The 15,949-nt window shown below is 36.6% G+C and overlaps 1 pseudogene; it reads right to left on the reverse strand.

Annotated features, from left to right (window-relative positions):
• Positions 1-11,077: 11,077 nt before the first annotated feature.
• LOC119507678 lies at positions 11,078-14,591 on the reverse strand (annotated as a pseudogene).
• Between the last annotated feature and the right edge of the window lie 1,358 nt (positions 14,592-15,949).

Below are 15,949 nucleotides of genomic sequence, written 5' to 3' on the forward strand. Positions count from 1 at the left end.
TTTTATTTTGATACAGTTAATTTAAAAAAATATGCAGAGCCCCCTTGAGGAGCTGGTGGAGAATGCAGGGGTGTTGGGCTTCCCCACCTCGACGGTTGCTGTTGTGCTCACAGACATAGGGGCTGGTGGTTTGATGGGTTGAGCCCTCTACCACAGGACTTGCCCTTGGGAAGACTGTTGCTGCAAAGGAGAGGCTAGGCCTCCCTATAATTGTGCCTAAGAGCCTCCTCCCAAATGCCTCTTTGTTGCTCAGATGTGGCCCTCTCTCTCCAGCTAAGCCAACTTGAAAGGTGAAATCACTGCCTTCCCCCCTACATGGGATCTGACATCCAGGGGAGTGACTCTCCCTGGCAACATGCAATATGACTCCCAGAGAGGAATCTAGACCCATCATCTTGGGATGGAGAATAGCTTCTTGACCAAAAGGGGGATGTGAAAGGAAATGAAATAAGCTTCAGTGGCAGAGAGATTCCAAAACGAGCTGAAATGTTACTCCGGAGGGCACTCTTACGCACAATATAGGCAACCCTTTTTAGGTTCTAATGAATTGGAATAGCTAGCAGTAAATACCTGAAACTATGAAACTACAACCCAGAACCCATGAATCTTGAAGACGATTGTATAAAAATGTAGCTTATGAGGGGTGACAATGTGATTGGGAAAGCCATATGGACCACAGTCCCCTTTGTCTACTTTATGGATGGATAAGTAGAAAAATGGGGGAAGGGAAAAGAAAAAAGGCACCTAGTATTCTTTTTTACTTTAATTGTTCTTTTTTCACTTTAATTTTTATTCTTATTATTTTTGTGTGTGTGGTAATGAAAATGTGAAAAATTAATTTTGGTGATGAAGGCACAACTATATAATGCTACTGTAAACAATTGAATGTATGCTTTGTTTTGTATGACTGCATGGTATGTGAATATATCTCAATAAAATGAATTTTAATAAGTTGTCATACACATGTTGTTATATAATTCTGTAGCTGTGATAGATTGGACTGAAAGGAAGCCTGTTTCCTTTTAAGTTTCTGGACAAATGCCAAGGAATAGCTGAAATTAGCAAAAACAGGCTTCCATTGGCATCATTACTTGGAAATTGAAGGATTCACTATGAAAAACAACTCTATCTTACTATCTAAATAATTTGAAAAAGTTTGCTTAAAGTTGAAGTAAATATAATGTCTAGACAGTTGTGGAAAGCGCAGAAAAACTTAGCATATAATCAATGGATTAATGGAAGGATTATGTGATAAAATATCTCCTAAACCATTCTTTTGCCTTTATTCTTCTCCATTCCCTTCACATCCAGAACCACTTTTCACATTTGCGAAGGAAAGATGTTATATTTTTGCTTTCAATTTGCTTTCAAAGATGGAGTAAAGAAGGTAAGATTAATTTAAGAGATTTACTAAACAGGATAAAATTGAATAGAATCTACTTGTTGTCTATATAATGATGGAGCAATTCTCTTTGACAGTGACTTAGTCCACTGCTTTAGCCTATAAAATAAAATAGTACTTATGATAAAAAAAAAAAAAAAAAGTTGTCATACAAAGTGTGAACTAACTTTATTCTCATGAGAATATTATGCCATTTCACATTGGATAGAAAGAACCGATTGCTCCTATTGAAATGACCTCAGGTAAAATTAGTGATTATTCTAATTTGTAATCAGTATGACTTAACAGAAGACTGGCTGTCAGTCCCATTCCTGAAGGCTTGGCAGATTAGCCGCTGATTTCCTCCTAGCTATGATTAAGTCAAATAAACTACCACTACGACTGTGTATCACTATCTTTATTTGCCATATACAATTGCAAAATGAACAATACATGTGTATATTTGTAAGGAAATAATTCTAAATGGAAAGAGCAAAACCTCAGAATATCCTGCCCAGAAACCCAGAGACTATAGGTTATATATTACTTTATTACTTATGCTATAGGAAAACACAATATTGGAGAAGGAGAACCATTTTTCTCTCCATCACCATATGAGTGGTACAGGAGGAGTGGATAGAAGCCAGGTTCCTTTCCCTTTAGACTTCTCTGTCTTCTCACCCCAGTTCTTGGAGCCTCTTCTTTCAGAACTAACTGAGGCTTCATGGAGACATGGGGGTGAGAAGTGAGGTTGCTGTTTACTAACTGGTCTTCTCTATATATACACCAGGTCAAAGAATTGGCTCTCCTCATTCTTTGCTCCTCACAATGCCCTTCAAAGTTTGAACAATGACCTGGTCAGTTAAGGAAAGTCCCCTGGGTACAATACTCCTTAACTTCTAAGCAAGTTGTGTATGAGTACATAAGGAAGCAGCACCAATGGGAGTGAGGAAGTAAGGTAAGGGGGAGGGGAGGGCACTGAGGGATCAGAGGAAGCAGAAGAATTGGGCATCAAACTCAGGACTGGCTACCAATTTAGATATTTTTTGCATGTAATAGTATTTAATCTTTGCCTGCTTAATATAAATCATAACATTGCACAAAGTAGCATTTTCTTCTCCATAATTAATGCATTATAGAAAACAAAAGTTAGAAAAATTTAACAAAAGTTTAAAATTTTTCTTTTTAAATGATTATTTTGTTTTAAAATTCATTAACTATTTTAAGGGTTAGAAACTTCAAAATTGAAAGTGTTCTAGTGTTTTTTAGACCTCTGAACAAAACATTCTGTTAAAGCTTTATATATTATACTTTCTATACAGTCAAAAAATAGGTGGAGTGGAATACATATGCTTTTTTGTTTTTTACTTTTTTTATTGTGAAATAAACACATATACAGAAATGAGATAACTTTTAAAGTACAATTTAACAAGTAGCTATAGAGCAAATGTGAACACATTATGGATTACAGTTCCAACCTGTTATTTCCTTCTAGTTATTCTAATACCCCAGAAAATAAAAAAAAATATATTTATATAAAGATTCAATATTCGTAATCCCTTGTGAAATCCTATCTTGCCTGTTGCTACCCCTCTCTATCATTTGATTACTTTCTCAATCTTCAGAGATATCTGGCAGTGACCACCCTAACTTTCACATTGAAAATGGGTATCAACATTATGGGAAAGGGGATGCATCTGGTTTATCTTCTTGGAGAAGCTTTTGCCTCTGGGTTTTGGGACTTATCTGGCATAGGAACACTCTGGAGGATTTAAGTTTCTGAAAAGAAAAATTAGTGAAATTTTTAAGAGTCTCAGATAGGGACCTCAGAATTCTATAGTTTTTTCAGGACTACTGTTAATTAGGGCTTGACATACTGTGGCTATTTGGAATATCTAGCTGGAGCTTGCTTAAGAGTAGCTTCCAGGATAGCCTCTCGAATCTATTTGAAATCTCTTAGCTGCTGAAACCTTTTGGTCAAAAAGACATTCTCAATCCCTTGATGCCAGGACCAGGCATATTCCTGGAGGTCATGTTCCACATTACCAAGGAGATTCACTACCCTGGGAGTCATGTCCCAAGTAGGGGGTATGGTAATGAATTTATTTGCAGAGTATGGCTTAGAAAGAGAAAGGCTACATCTGAGCAACAAAAAGAGGTTCTCTGGAGGTGACTCTTAGGCATAAATTATAGGTAGGCTTAGCCTCCCCTCTACAGCCATAAGTTTCACAAGAGCAAGCCTCAAGATAGAGGGATTCATAATTTCACAAAATACATATTCTGTCCAAGATAAAAAATCAGTGTATCAAATTATCTTGATTTAGTTGTACAATCATCATCAGCCTCAATTTTAAACAATTATTATAACCCAAAATACCCCAAAGTTCTTATTAGCCCTAATTATTTATCCCTTGTATTAGTGTGGTACTGATAGGGTATTCCTATTAAATACAGTCTATAATATGCAATAAGTAGTTTCTTCCATATATCATTCTGTTGTTAACTCTTTGTACTAGTGTCATATCTTAGAGGTAGATCATGCAAGCACTTATGTATATTTGTAGTGCTAATCTGTGGGATACATACCTTTAAACAACCCCTGTCAATCATGTTCACCTTCAATGAGGCACTGATACTATAATCCCATTAACAAATCATCATCACCCTTATCCATTCCCGTACTTTTAAGTTCACCCTCATTAACATGTCTGTACATATTAGGTAATCATTCCCCCTTCACTAGCTTCTGTGTATCTCTTGTTCCCCTTTACTCTACATTATAAGACACTGATTTTACATTATTCAGGGAGTTTGTATTAGTGATAACATACAATATCTCTCCTTTTGGGTCTGACTTATTTCATTCAGCATTATGTCTTCAGGGTTCATCCACTTTGTTATATGCTTCAGGACATTGTTCCTTCTTACTTCTGGATAGTATTCCATCATATGTACATACCATATTCTTTTTATCCACTTATCTGGTGATGGACATTTGGATTGCTTCCATCTCTTGGCAATTGTGAACAGTGCCACTGTGAACATTGGTGTGCAACTGTCTGTTCATGTCACTGCTTTCAGATCTTCTGAGTATATACTGAGAAGTGGAATTGCCAGATCATAGGGTAACTTGATATCTAGTTTTCTGAGGAACCACCAAACTGTCTCCCACAGTGGCTGTACCATTGTACATTCCCACCAGCAATGAATAAGAGTTCCAATTTCTCCACATCATCTCCAGCATTTGTAGTTTCCTGTCTGTTTAATGGCAGCCATTCATATTGGTGCAAGATGATATCTCATTGTGGTTTTGATTCATTTCCCGAATAGCTAGTGTAGATGGACATTTTTTCATGTTTGTTTGTTTGTTTGTTTGTTTGCCATTTGTATTTCCTCTTTGGAAAAATGCCTTTTCATATCTTTTCCCATTTTAAAATTGAAATGTTTATACTATTGTTGTTGAGTTGTAGGATTTCTTTATTTATGCATGATATCAGTCTCTTACCAGATATATTATTTCCAAGTATTTTCTGCCATTGAATTGGCTGCCTCTGCACCTTTTTGACAAAGTCCTTTGAGGCACAAAAGCTTTCAATTTGGGGGAGTTGCCATTTATGAATTTTTTTTTTCTTTCATTACTTGTGCTTTGGGTGTAAGGTCTAAGAAGCTACCTCCTATTACTAGGTATTGAAGATATTTCCCTATATTATCTTCTAGGAGTTTTATGGTACTGTCTCTTATATTGAGGCCTTTGATCCACTTTGAGTTAATTTTTGTATAGGGTGTGAGGTAGGGGTCCTCTTTCATTCTTTTGGATATGGGTATCCAGTTCTCCCAGCCCCATTTGTTAAAGAAACTGTTCTGTCCCAGGTCAGTAGATTTGGGGGGCTTATCAAAAATCAGTCGACCATAGAACTGGAGGTTTACTTCTGATTCCATTGATCAATATGTCTATCTTTGTGCCAGTACCATGCAGTTTTGACCACTGTGGCTTTATAGTAGACTTTAGAGTCTGTAAGTGTAAGCTTCCCACCTTATTCTTCTTTATAAGAATGTTTTTGGCAATTTGAGGCTCCATTCTGTTCCAAATAATTTGATAATTAGCTTTTCCAAGTCTGCAAATTAAGTTGTTGGAAATTTGTTTGGCATTGAATATGTAGAACAGTTAGGTAGAATTGACATCTTAACAATGTTTAGCCTTCCTATCCATGAATGTGGAATAACTTTCTACCTATTTAGGTCCTCTTTGATTTCTTTTTGTAGAGTTTTGTAAATTTTTGTGTAGAGGTCTTTTACATCCTGGGTTGTTTATTCCTACGTACTTGATTTTTTAGTTGCCATTGTGAATGGAGTTTTTTTCTTGATTTCCTCTTCAGTTAGGTCATTACTAGTTTATAGGAACATTACTGACTTTTGCTCATTAATCATGTATCCCATGACTTTATTGAATTTGTTTATTAGCTCAAGGAGCTTTATCATTGATTTCTTAGGATTTTCCAAATATAAGATCATATCATCTGCAAATAATGAGAGTTTTACTTCTTCCTTTCCAATTTGGATGACTTTTATTTCTTTGTCTTGCCAAATTGCTCTGGCTAGAATTTCTAGCACAATGATGAATAATAGTGGTGACAGTGGGCATCCTTGCCTTGTTCCCGATCTTAGGGGGAAGGTTTTCAGGCTCTCATCATTGAATACTATGCTGACTGTGGGGTTTTCATATATACTCTTTATCATATTGAGGAAGTTTTCTTCAATTCCTACCTTTTGAAGTGTTTTTCCCAAAAAAGGATGCTGAATTTTGTCAAATGCTTTTTCAGCATCTATTGAGATGATCCTTTGTTTTTTCCCTTTTGATGTTTTAACATGTTGTATTACATTGATTGATTTTCTTATGTTGAACTACCCTTGCATGCCTGGAATGAACCCCACTTAGTCATGGCATATTATTCTTTTAATGTGCCTTTGAATTCAATTTGCAATTATTTTGTTGAGAATTTTTGAATCTATATTTATTAGGGAGATTGACTGTAGTTTTCCTTTCTTGTAGTATCTTTATCTGGTTTTGGTATTAGTGTGATGTTAGCTTCATAAAATGAGGTAGTGCTCCTTTTTCTTCAATTTTTTGAAAGAGTTTGAGCAGGAATGATGTCAGTTCCTTTAAGAGAGTTTGGCAAAATTCCCCAGTGAAGCCATGTGGCCCTGGGCTTTTCATTGTAGGAAGCTTTTTGATGATGGACTGGATCTCTTTACTTGTGATTGGTTTGCTGAGGTCTTTTATTTCTTCTTGGGTCAGTCTAGGTTGTTCATGTGTTTCCAGGAAATTGTCTATTTCCTCTAAATCATCTAGTTTGTTGGTACACAGTTGTTCATAGTATCCTATGATTTTTAAAATTTCTTCTGGATAAATAGTAATGTCCCCCCTATCATTTCTGATTCTGTTTATTTGGGTCTTCTCTCTTTTTAACTCTGTCAGTCTAGCTAAGGGTTTGTCAATCTTGCTGATCATTTCAAAGAACAAGCTTTTGGTTTTGTTTATTCTCTCTATTTTTTTTTGTTCTCCAAATCATTTAGTCTTGCTTACTTCTTGTCACTTCTTTTCTTCTACTTGCTTTAAGGTTGGTTTGCTGAACATTCCTTGGCTCTTCAGTTGCTCAGTTAGGTTTTTGGTTTTAGCTCTTTCTTGCTTTTTAATGTATGCATTTAGAGCTATAAATTTCTCCCTGTGAACCACCTTCACTGTGTCCCATAGGTTTTGATATGTTGTATTCTCATTTTCATTCATTTCTAGATATTTATCAATTTCTCTTGCAATTTCTTCTTTGACCCACTAGTTGTTTAGGAATGTGTTGTTTAACCTCCACATATTTGTGAATGTTCTGGTTCTTCGGTGGTTATTGATTTCTAGTTGCCATATGTTATGGTCAGGAATGTGGATTGAATAATTTCAATCTTTGTAAATTTATTGAGACTTGTTTTGTGGCCCAGCAAATGATCTATCCTGGAGAATGCTCCCTGAGTGCTAGAAAAGAATGTATATCCTGGTAATTTGGGATGTAATGATCTATATATATCTCAAGTTAATTCATTTATCACATTGTTTAGGTTCTCAATTTCCTTATTGGTCCTCTGTCTGGTTGTTCTCTCTATAGAAGAGAGTGGTGTATTGAAGTCTACCACTACTATTTTGGAAAGGTCTATTGCTCTCTTCAGTTTTTTCAATGTTTGTCTTATGTACTTGAGAGCTCCTTGATTGGGTAGATAAACATTTAAGATTGTTTCTTTGGGTGAATTGTCCCTTTTATTAATATGTAGTGTCCTTCTTTGTCTCTTATGACATCTTTGCATTTAAAGTCTATTTCATCTGATATTAGTATTGCTACCCCTGTTTTCTTTTGGCTGCAGATTGTGTAGAGTATTTTTTTTTTCCATCCTTTCACTTTCAATCTCTTTGTGTTGCTGGGTCTAAGAAGAATATTTGTAAACAGCATATTGATGGATCATACTTTTTAATCCACTCTGCCAATCTATATCTTTTAATTGAGGAGTTCAATCCATTCACATTCGAAGTTAAGTTTCTGTGAAGTCAGTTCTTGAACCAACCATCTTATCCTTTCGTTTTTATTTATCAGATCTATCCCCTCACTCCAACTTTATTTTTTTCCTTTAAGTTACCCTTATTAATACTCTTCAGTTCTATGCCCTTCTCCAGACCTTTCTCTACTTTCTTTTTTTTCTCAACCAGTAGAGCTCCCTTTAGTATTTATTGCAGGGCAGGTTTCTTTCAACAAATTTTCTCAGCATTTGTCTGTCATGAGAATTTTAAACTATCTCTCAATTACGCAGGAGAGTTTTTCTGAATAATTTCTTGGCTGGCAATTTTTCTCTTTCAGAATTTTAGATATGTCATACCACTGCATTTTTGCCTTCATGGTGCCCACTGAGTAGTCAGTACTTAGTCTTACATGGTTTCCCTTGTATGTGGTGAATCACTTCTCTCTTGCTGCTTTGAGTACTTTCTCCTTCTCTTCCACATTTGACAATCTAATTATTATAGGTCTTGGAGTGAGTCTATTTGGATTTATTCTATTTTGAATTTGTTGGGTTTCTTTTATTTGCATATTCATGTTGCTTAGAAGGGTTGGAAAGTTTTCCCCAACTGTGTCTTCAAATATTCTTCCTAGCCCTTTACTCTTCTCCTTCTGAGACACCACTGGTTCTTACTTTTGTGCACTTCATACTGTCCATCATTTCCCTGAACTCCATTTCAAAATTTTCATTTTTTTCACCATTTGTACTTTTGTGCATTCACATTCAATTGTGTGGTCCTCTAGTTCATTTATTCTTTCTTCTGCCTGTTCAAATCTGTGTTGTGTGTCTTAGGATAATTTTAATTTGATCAACAGTATCTTTTATTTTCATAAGATCTGCTTTTTTTAATTTACTCTTTCAAATTCTTCTTTATGCTTTTCTAGAGTTTTCTTGGTGTCCTTTATGTCTTTAACCAAGCCACTGGAGTTGTTTTAGAGATTGCTCCAAGGTCTGTGTCTGCCAGTTTTTAAATTTGGTCATTTGGCTTGTCCATATCTTCTTGGGTCTTCAAGTGCTTTGTGGTTTTCTGTTGACATCAGGGTATTTGCTTATATTGATATGGCTATTTGGAAAATGCAGTATTATTTGAACATTTATATATTTTTTGGCAGAGCCACAGCTTGCTGGAGTGCACTTTTCCTGCATTCCTAGCAGATGGTACTATTGAACCACCTCTTACCCTCAAGCCTACTTACCCCCAACTACACCTGTATTCAGACCGGGGTCCAAACCAGGTGGAAATCCAATCAGCACAACTCTTCTCCATGTATACTGGGGACTGCCAGCCCTGGGGTTGTGGGTTGGGCTCTGTGCAGTTCAGCAGGGATTCTGCTTAAGGCATGTGGGTCTGGTGATTCCCAGGCCTCTGAGTGGATGACTTTTAGGCTGTGGGGCTGCATGTTTCACTCTCTACTTCAAATGTGCCTCACTCACTGCCTGCCATGTGCCTGAAAGCCTCTGGGGTGTGAGAGGGGCTCCTGGTACTTCTGTGTGGTGCCCTTGCCTATCCCCGACTCTTGTCCATGCACACCATGGGCTTCCTGGGAGGGAGAGTACATGTGGTCAGCACAGGTTTGCTGTTTCCTGGGTTCCCTCACAGGAGCTCCCAGCCATGGAATTGAGGAGGATTATCTCCCCAGCTAATTGCTGAGATGGGTGTGCTGGAGTGGAGAGCTGCTCCTGCTCAGCAGCCATCACACTGCTGTCAGCCCCTGATGATGGTCCTGGCTGAATAAACTCATTCCATCCTTTGAGACACAATTTCTCTGCTTTTTAATCCAAGTCCCCACTAGGCATTGTAGAGGCACTTCTACACTGAAAACACTGTCCTGGACATTTTCTGCATTTTCTCTAGTTTCTTTCATGGAGGAGAAGTTTGGTCTGCCTGATCTATTCTGCTGTCTTCTTGGAAGTCCTCAATACCCATGCTTTTTAAGGCAAAATATAGGGATCCCAACAAGATGTCTGAGCAAAAGGCTATCAATGAGATTTTAAAAAATTTATTTCTAAAAGTCACTGTGCCAGTTTGAATGTATTATGTCCCCCAAATGCCATTATCTTTGATGTAATCTTGTGTGAGCAGACCTATCAGTGTTAATTAGATTGCAATTCTTTGAGTGTTTCCATGGAGATGTGCCCCACCCAACTGTGGGTGATGACTCTGATTGGATAATTTCCATGGAGGTGTAGGCCCGCCCATTCAGGGTGGGTCTGAATTAAATTACTGGAGCACTATATAAGACCAGACAGAAGGAGCTGTGACAGCCAAGAGGGACACTCTGAAGAAAGCACCAGGAGCTGCAGATGAGAGACAGTCTGAAGATGGCTATTGAAAGCAGACTCTTGCTCCAAAGAAGCTAAGAGAGGACAAATACCCCAAGTGCAACTAAGAGTGACATTTTTGAGGAACTGCAGCCTAGAGAGGAATGTCCTGGGAGAAAGCCATTTTGAAGCCAGAACTTTGGAGCAGATGCCAGCCTCGTGCCTTCCCAGCTAACAGAGGTTTTCTGGATGCCATTGGCCATCCTCCAGTGAGGGTACCTAATTGCTGATGTGTTACCTTGGACACTTTATGGTCTTAAGACTGTAACTGTGTAACCAAATAAACCCCCTTTTATAAAAGCCAATCCATCTCTGGTGTTTTGCATTCTGGCAGCATTAGCAAACTAGAACAGTCACAAAGACAAAACTTTAAAAGTGACACATTTATACTAAGGATACATGCATGAGCAAAGAAAAAAAGCATAGGAATATAAAATGAACATAGTAAATTACTAATTAGTACAGTATTCTGGATAGAAGTAGAATGTCACTAGATACGAATTGTATTTACCTCAGAAACCTATGATAGTATGGGATGAGAAAAACCAAGGTTTAGGAGAGCCACTTCACTATTCACATTTTAATCAGGCTGACCAGCAGCTAAAGTAATCTAGGCTAATAAGATTTTCAATGAAATTATAGAATGAATCAGATTTACATGTTTTAAGGTGATCTGTCCTCATTTAATGGCAGGTGGGGCAAGTCAAACCATGAAGAGCCCTTACGAAGACTAAGCACCAAATGACGAATATTTGTTTGTGGCTTTCATTTTGGGCCAACTTTAATTTTATTTCGTTTGTACCTGTTTCCAACTAACATTAATGTACAAACTCTCTCAGGTAAAATTTTTAGCATGGAACTTTCAGCATGGAGATCTTGCCACCTATTACAAGAATTGTTTTTAAGCAATTAATATGTCAGAACAATCCCAAGCTTAATTGTTACAATCAATAAGATGCAGAAATTTTTTCTTTAAAGTTTTTTGGTCCCTGAAAATTCAGCAGAGCTAAATGCATCACCTGGAAGTAGGATTTGTTTTTTTTTTTTTAAAAAAAATGTTACTCAAAGTAAGACTTTTAATGGATAAAATAACAATACAGGCTCTCATACACAATCTTTCTACATTTTCACCTTCTTAAGAAATGATTACAATATCCTTCCAGCTTGTTTTATGCCCCATAAATCAAAAAGAAATCAACAAGAAATTTAACATTTCAACAATCTAGAAACTGGAAGCATATAGTGAAGTTCTGGAAGACATACTAACATACTTCAAGAAAACGCTATTAACAAGTATGTGTTGAAGGTAGTTTATAAATGAAACATTACACATCTTATATTTATGCATACAACTTATAAAATAGAAAAAAATGTTGCTATGGTTCCAATAGTTTAGCATCACACAAACACTATATAGTTAAGGTTGAAAGCTTCTGTACACAATGTTCACTATAACTCCAAAGCAACATGTGCCTTAGACATCTTCATCTGTTATGTAACATTCGCCTACCATGGTTTCACAAATTTGTACCAATTTGAAAAGGCTAAAACAATCATTCTGCTGTATACTTTTTTTTAACTATAAGGCAAAGTTAACCAGTCTTAGAGAAGGAAAGTTTCATAATCAGTAAAGAAACATTTATATTAACCCCCTACAGCAAGGAAAACTTCTAAGGACATGATTTAATCCTAACAGAGGGTTGACTATGTCCCTAGATATAGCATATGTAGTTATACTAGGAGAAATACATTAAGATAGGGATCTAAATGATCACCAAATCAGTAATAACTACTAGAAACTCAAAGATGAACTATTGATTATGTTTTTCTATGGTAACACCGGTCAGCTTATTGCTTACAGACCACTCAAAGCTATTCTGTCACTACCTGTTTGCTGTTAGTGTAAATTAATACCCAATCAGTATGGGGTGGTCTGAATCATATGTAATTTTAAAAAATTAGAATGATTATATAGCTGATCTTACTTTGTATTCTAAAAATAATGCTATAAAACTCAATTATTTTCCTAGCTCCTCAGATTTTCTACCACCTTGGACAATTCTAACTAAACATGGTTGCCTGCAGGTTTTTTTAGAGAAAGTAAAAGCAAAGTGCATTTTGGTTGTTTTGTTGCTGGTCTCCTCACATATATGCTTTATCAATGATAGCAATATTCTAGGCATTTATTGTGCTACTTTAACATAATTTAGAATGAGAAAAACCAGTAGTCCAAATTTTGACAAGTGCAATTTTTTTTTCTGGTGGCAGACTTATCTTTAAAAGGAAAAAGAAACCCCACAGAATCCAAAAGACAGACAATTTGAACTAAGAACTTAAGTCTGTAAAGAAACTTAGACATGGAACGTTGTTTCTGAAAATATAAAATCAAACCTTTTTCGTATTCACTTTGGCTTTTTATTAAAACAATTTATGGTAAAATGACTCAAAGATAACTCCCTCTAAGTCACATAGGGCATTATTTATCAGTGCATTGTAATAGAAATATATTTTATAAATATTTTTAATTTGGATATTTTCAAAGAATTAAAGATTTTTAAAAAGCTCTATTCCACATTTTTAGCTGTTTACATTTTAAAAAATATAATTTGGGACTCTGATGGAGAGGACTTACCTGGCCTAAGCCACTTTGATAATCTTACAGGATAGTGAAGTTCAGATAGAGAGTGATGCCTGAACTTGGTTAATCTTAAACAGAACTGATCATTATTCTCCTTTCTGCCCCTCCCTGCCCTCTCCCTAACAGTTATGCAGGATACTGCCAGATTTCCACTACAAAAATCTTGCCATGATTTATAGACAGTCTACCATCCATGTTTAAAAACCTTTTACCACCAGAGGCAAAACAGATAAATGTGAAATTAAGTAAACTTGTTTCTAGTCTAGTTACATAAATAACTTCTTATAAAATCATATGGAAAAATTAACATATAGAAAATAATTTCCATATTATCTGATATGTCAGCCAAAAAGCAATGACTAATTCTCCGTAAAAATAGGAAACTCAAACATTAAATGTTCACCTGTTTAAATTAAAATGCAAATCTTGGATTCTTTTAACACCAAGATATAAAAAACAGTTTGCAAATACAAGATGTCTGAAATAAAAGCTATGTTTCAAAAATTTGTGTTTATAGTAAGAAACTAAAATCTTGTCACTGCAAAATTCCCCATGCTTTTTGGTACTGACATTAAAAGAAAGATTTTAGTCTTTTGGTTACTTGAAGCTGCTACTAAATAATAAGCCAAAAGGGGGGAAAAACAGAGTGAGGAACTGAAGGATAGTTAAGTAAGTACATCATACACAAATACAGCATAGCTTAAAATAAAGTCATTTCTGTTAGGAATCTGAAAATAGTAGAACAATCCCTCCACCCCCTTGCTTTTTAAAGGGGATCCTCTAATCAGAAATAATTTCTTCAAGTTACTGTGAGTGGTGTTGTCTGGCAGCTGCTTCGATTTCCTGGGCTAATCTCACAAGGAATAGTCGTATATGGCAACAGGTAAAAAAGTTCTTCCATGCACAAACATTTCAGGAAAAAAAACATCAATTTTAAAGATAACCATCAGGTTTCAGGTATCCTAGCACACTCTAAACCAAAGCTTTACTTTATATCATTGGTGACTAAAATGAACAATAAGTTTTGCAGTGAGAGATTTTTCCCCAACTATATACACTTTGAAAAACTATTCTGCATCACATAATTTTAATGAAATAAATATAAATATTAACTAATCAACACATAACTTTAATACTCCACATTATTTATCTTGAGCACAAGATTGTCAACAATCTTGTGAATTGAGGAGTTGATTCTCATTCTCATATCCATCAGGCAGATATGCTCTTCTCAGCTGGTCTGACTTAGGTATGGAGCTTCCATTCTTCACATGGTGAGAAAGGAAACACAGACTGCTGGGTGATCAGCTTTCTAACTTGGATGTTTGCTTCCAGACACATCTTCACAAAGTCCTGGATTACACTGACTTTCTCTGTTTGTGCAATACTGTTGCATTGAAGAGATGCAGTTGGGTGCCTCTGCTTCTTTCTCACCTTCTGCTCTTCAAATTCTGCCTTCCTCTAAGTATGAGTCTTGGGCTTGAGGTGATCACTAATGGCAGACTTGCGAACATGATTCAGAACCACATTGCAAGAAGGGCGGAAGAGTTTTCCTCCATCTCCATGCAGCTCACCTCCAAACTTAGTGACTTGATCCAGTGGAGTTACATACAAAGCAGTCTTAGAAAGGTTTCAAGCAGGTGGTGCTGTTACTACAAATCATTTCCTTCTGACTTTGAATAAAGTTTAGATTAATTTCCAGTTTTTTTTTTTTTGTCTTGATACTTAATAGTGAAGTGTCTCCAGCGCAAAACAGAGATGCCTCAAATCCTGGCTATTTCTGATTGTTCAAACTCAGAGATACCTCCAAATCAATTTTTCAACAAGTGGTGGTGGGGAAATAGTTTCTGGGCTTGCACCCTATTTTCCCTGAGGTGCCGGAAAATCATGCCTTTATGTGGGCTCTTAGTGGCTGCTAGGGGAAGTGGATGAGACCCAGCCCGAAAGGAAAGTAGGGGGAAGAAGACGAGCAAGAGCTTGAGGCAGCAGGAGAGCCAGTCGCCATCGCAGCCCGTCGTCGCTGTTGCTGGTTCGAGCCCCACGGCGGCTGCCATGTCCCCTCTATCAATGAGATTTTAAGACTGGATGTAAGTAATGTAGTCATAAGAACTATTGGTCATTATTTTGCCACCCTATGGAATGTAAGCTCCAGGAGGACAGAGGCTTTTGTTTGTTCTGTGCCAGGACAGGGCTTGGAAAATAGGCATTATATATGTGTGTGTGTGTGTATGTGTACGTGTGTGTGTATGAATGAATCTTACAGTGAAAACAGACTTTTTTTTTAAAAATAAACCTTAGTGACTAACTCTTTTTAGATGGTAATATAAGAGAATTTTTACACTTGAAATGTTAATCAAGATATTTAAAAACAGCTTTTCAAACCAGGAAATTATTCTAATTCAAAAAATATTTTTCTTTTAGTATAGATCAGCATCTCCATTTCCTTCTATATCATGCTTTTAAGTGTATATAAAAAGTACCACAGGGTGGCATACAAAACCTCAAAAAGACATTTCTTGTTTTTGTTTTTTTTTGTCAAATATTTACTACATTCATCTTATAGAAAACCTCCCTTAAATTCAGGCAAGAGGGACCCCACTATTGAACCCTTGCTTGAAGTTTGGGCTCTTTCCTGCTCCAGCAACACTCCTCACTGTGGTATGAGGAGACAGCACTTCTCACCAGGAAAATGTCTTCGGGAGCTTTCCTGATCTCTCTGCATAGGGTGCACAAGCAGCTAGAGTGTGTATTTCCAACTCAAGGGCCCTAAGGTTTGGATGTCTGTGGGAAAGGACAGGATGGGACAAGGAGAGCCGGGCTGGGGTCCTGCCAAGACCAGCTCTTCCTGCACTGCCACTCACTAGGGCAGGACTCTGAGGAGACCAAGAATTATAAATAGGAACCTTAAGAAGGTATATTTACCCAGGTAGGAACAGTTTGTTAGCTTGATTTATAACTTTTAAATATTTAGGCATATGTTATGTGAACTGTCTTAGTTTGCCAGGGTGCTATGACAA

Source organism: Choloepus didactylus, chromosome 13, assembly GCF_015220235.1.
Source record: "Choloepus didactylus isolate mChoDid1 chromosome 13, mChoDid1.pri, whole genome shotgun sequence".
NCBI lineage: Eukaryota > Metazoa > Chordata > Mammalia > Pilosa > Megalonychidae > Choloepus > Choloepus didactylus.